Source organism: Vigna umbellata, chromosome 3 (genome assembly GCF_029865625.1).
Source record: "Vigna umbellata cultivar VRB3 chromosome 3, Vumbellata_1.0, whole genome shotgun sequence".
In the NCBI taxonomy this organism is placed as follows: domain Eukaryota; kingdom Viridiplantae; phylum Streptophyta; class Magnoliopsida; order Fabales; family Fabaceae; genus Vigna; species Vigna umbellata.
The window spans coordinates 53,790,083-53,794,976 of record NC_142167.1 but is presented as its reverse complement, the minus strand read 5'-3'; the positions used below and the strand labels follow the sequence as shown (position 1 = coordinate 53,794,976).

The window sequence follows — 4,894 nt, the reverse complement described above, 5'->3', positions numbered from 1 at the left end:
TTGGATAATTCATAATTTATATATTGTAACATTACATTTACGGTAACATCCCGTAATCTCACACTTAAAAATTCACCGTTGATATATTTTAAACTCAGATTTCAACTATAAACTCCTAAATATAACTTGAATTCTTCTAACTTATTCTTCGATCTCTTTCTTCCTTGGTATTGTTTCAGACGACATTCCTTCATCTGCTCCCGTATAACGAATTATACGATCATCGCACATACCCAAACAAAACAAACACAAACAAGTAGGGTGAGCTAACATGCAACAAATCATTTATAAAACATATATAATTACCTTGATATAAACATCATATAATAATTATGTTCGACACTCTCATACCACAATTCCTATTAGACACTCGTCTCACAATACCCAATAGACACCACAATACCCAATAGACACTCATCCGGATGATAAGTTGATGAGCGGTCACGGGAGGTTATGCACTTGTAATGACTTCTACTTCTTTTTTTTTTTTTTTCTCTCTTTTTTTTTTATATACAAATACACTTTCAAAATACTTCATACCATTCACAAGGTTAATCCCCTCACTATGTCCAAAACCGGCACATAGACCAGGACCTCCTGCTCCTCTCACCACATAATTCATCCCTCTCTACTTGAGAATAGATGATTATTAGAGTATCAGGATAACCTCCAACTACGGGACCCTCAACATCAACATATACACAAATACCATAACATTTACTTAATCTCTCCACAAGACTCATACCATACTAATATTCCTCAACTCACATTATACCCCTACAAAATCTCCCCATACTACTCATAACATGTTCAGATGCATAAATTCAAATGCAGTATAATAAAATACAATTATCGCATAAATCACAATTATAATTCATAATTTCATATCTACCACAATAACATGAATTAATCAAACATTTTCATTCCAACAACATATATTGCATAATAATTTAACAGTACAAAATCTGTTCAATAGGATTTAAGTTAAAAACTTGTCGAGTAGACTTCCAGGAAAGAGAGGTGCGTCACAATGGACAACTTAAGTACCAAATCTTTCCTTAGCCAAAGCGTTCCTCAACTAGTTTTTAACAAATTTCTTATTTACAGATTTAAAACAACAGCATATAATATTAACACCGAAATTTAATATGGATATCAAAAAATAGAAATTAAGCAATATTAAGATCCCTGAGAAGATACGAAATTAATATCTCTAAATCTGTAACTCCGATTTCAAATCTGATTGGTCACAATAATTCACTATTTGTTATAAACTACATATTAAAATTTCAGGTTGATCCAACGGTTAACTAGATAGATATTGAGGTTTTACCAAGGTAACTCAAGTGCAGAATTTTAAGTGGTTTTCGGTTATACTCAAAATGCGAAACTAATTTCCCTAATCACAGACATTTAATTACAAATCTGAACGGTCAAAATGACTTAATATGTCTTATGAATTACACACTAAATTTTGGGCTCAATCTAACGGTAGATGAAATATATATGAAATTTGTACCATGATAGCTTAAGAACAACAATACAGTGTTCATCCGATTGTTTCACCCTTTCGAAATTTCTTTCTCTAAACATAGACCTTCAATTACAAATCCGATCGGTCAAATTGTATTAATATGTCCTAAGAATCATATATCAAATTTTGAGGTTGATCTAACGGTTAAATAGGTCAAAATCTATATTTTTACCGAGACAACTTAGTAACAGAACTATAGGGTGACTAATTTACTCAAACTTGCAGTATTTATTTCTCCAAGTACAGACTTCTATTTTCAAATCCGAACGGTCAAAGTTTAGTAATAGGTCTTAGGATTCACATACTAAAATTTTAGCTAAATCCAACGGTGAAAACAATTAATAGAAAATTTTCACAACAGTAACTCGAAAATAAGAAATTATAATAATGAAAACTAAATTTATATAAGTGAATAGATAACTACCATTACCAAAATTTTAACATACTCATAACTCATATTCATTATCATAACATGGATAAAAAATCATAAACAAGAAGGATTAGCTCCCCTACCTCTATTCCAGACTTAATCTCCTGCTCCGAATTTGTTTCCCCGAAACCCTTCAGAACCTCTACTCTTCTTGCAACTAAAAATTTCTCCCTAACTCTTTCTTCTCTATTTCTCAAGCTCTCACTTGATTCCTCTTTTCTTGGTGCAAAATACCCTTCCCTCCCATGGCTATTTATAGTAAAAAAAAATTTACTATTCATTAATATTTTAATATTATTTATTATTTTAATATTATTTAAAAATAATATTTCAATCATTTTCTCACCAAATCTGATCCTAATTTCTACCTACTACTTTCTTCCATGCTAAGGAATTTTAATGCTGAAAATTTATTTTTACTATTTACTTTTTACTATTTACTATTTACTTTTTACTATTCCATTTAAAAAAATTTTACTAAATAAGTTACCAAAAATTTGAACCTCTCCTTCTAAAATTACTATAATTTTATATCCAAAATTTACAATTTTATATCCATTAAAATTATTATTACTAATAAAATACTAAAATTTACTACTATAAATATATATATATATATATATATATATAGATTTTTTTTTTATGGGTCTTACATTCTCCCCAACAACAAAAATTTTCGTCCTCGAAAATTCGAAAATAAAAATTTTTAATTTAATACTCATCTGAACGCATTCAACTAGAAAAGTCTCACACTCATAACCTGAATCATTTCTCTACTTATTTTGTGCATAAAATTTCTAGCATCTCAAATTGAAATGTACTCACAAAAATTAAAATCATAAACCTTCCAAACACTCTTACTTTAGCCCTATCACAACCATCATTAAACCTTCCTCACTAGTCTCAAAATAATCCATTAATGTTTTAAAAGAACTCATCACTCATAAACTATAAATCACAAGATTAGAGAAAACTTTTCATTCCTACTATAATCAGAAAGTGATTCTCCTTAGAGATCCTTATTTAAGACTTCCATGACGCTCTAAAACTCTAAGAATCATTCTTTTTCCGTAACAACTTTCCATTATATTTTCTCAACACAGTTTCCACTCCTAGAAATCGTACGCCTCCAAAAGCCACTTATGTTTACCAAAATTTTATACTAGATTGCTCCACCTTACCCTATACTTCTATTTTTCGTAAAATTTCTAATTACTCTAATGATTACACGGAGTCCAAAACACTATTACTAAATAATTCATCCTTATGTTTTCTTTTCTATACTCATTTATCAAGAACTTGTCCAAAAGTAATACCTATATTGAGTATGCTTTATAACATCCATATAAACCCTTCCACACTTAAGATCATGCATCATTTCCTTCACTCGTCCTTGATGAACTTATCTGATTCTCGGTAATACTGCCTTCACCCTTAACTACAACAGTCAACTCACAATTCTTGAAGACCATAAACTTCTAAAAACATATTTGAACCAAACCATCCTTTCGATCATACCCTAGACTATAATGTCTATCCTTCACTTGCATTGGTCAGATATCCCTAAAATATTGATCCTCATCTTTTATTTAACCCACACTAAATGTTGAACCACTATTTTCTTTCCCTGATAAACACTTCTGAAATATTTAACAAAACTAGAATAATCAAGCTTATTTCAAGATTATACTCCAAATTACTTCAACCTTCATGTAATTATTTTCCTAGCAAACATTTCTAGTCTAAGTTAAAACATTCTTCAAGAATTAACTTATAAACTCCAAATTTTAGGAATATAAACCTTGTCCTCAAAATACCTTCCCACATCCTAAGCTAATATGAATTCACAAACTTAATGTTGTCTCTAATCCAGTACCTAACAATTGCATATCTCTGATAAGACTCAACAGATCACTCAATCAACAATGTTATAAATTCTGAAACCACTTATTTTAATCTCAATAAGGCCGAATTTAAAACTAACTAGATTCCTTATCAATACTGCACCTATCATAGCGAGTTCTATGTGGGTATTCTATTCTTCTATTTCACCTGCTATCGGGCCGTTATCAGACTACCCAATTTCTACTATCACACACGAGATGTCTATACCTCGACGTGAAGGGGGTGTGTTGGAAGTCTCACATCTACTAGAGATAAAGCTAAAATATAATATATAAATAAGGTGCAAATCTCACTTTACAAGCCAGTATTGTAAGGTTGAGTTAAGCTTAAAAAAATTCACTTTCTAATAACAAATAATCTAAATTTTGACATCCATTTCATAATAATTCAAATTCATATTATTTTAATATTATTTTAAGTACATGGATTGATCTTAAATTCAAATTCATATTTTTAGATTTTAAATCTAATTGATTTAATTGAATTTGAATTGGATAATTTTTTGATTTAGAAAATTCAAATATCAATCTATTTAATTGTATTTGGATTTTGAAAATCCAAATCTCATTCCATATAATTGGATTTAGATTGAATATTTTTTGGATTTTAAATAACCAAAATTAAGATGCGTCAAAGTATGTTTATAAGAGAAAATTATAAATTATCAAGTAAAAGGAAGTTATGTTTTTGTTAAGTCATAACATTGTTTTTCTCGTATGGCTTTCAATTTCCATTTATAAGATGTCATCTAATAAATAAGGTAAGGATGAAGATGTAAATTATGTCATTTAATAAAGGAAGGTTGAAGACGAAACTTATTACACAACACATTTGTATGGAGAAAGTTTAACACCATGCATATGATTTTCATTATGTGTTTAAAGCAGTTAAACATAACATAAACATGTTTATCTGAAAGACGAAGGTTAATTTCAACACCAAACGACGGACAATACAACATTATATAATCTTACTTTATGTCTAATATGACACAAATACATTCAAATGATAAGTACATAAAAGTC

The 4,894-nt window shown here is 29.3% G+C and overlaps 1 long non-coding RNA gene across 1 annotated transcript; it reads right to left on the bottom strand.

Annotated features, from left to right (window-relative positions):
* LOC148202942 (uncharacterized) lies at nucleotides 1-2,340 on the bottom strand. The gene is made up of 2 exons (XR_015785192.1): nucleotides 2,048-2,340; nucleotides 1-194 (listed from the first exon to the last, which is right to left on the bottom strand). It is a non-coding gene; the product is annotated as an uncharacterized LOC148202942 (long non-coding RNA).
* Between the last annotated feature and the right edge of the window lie 2,554 nt (nucleotides 2,341-4,894).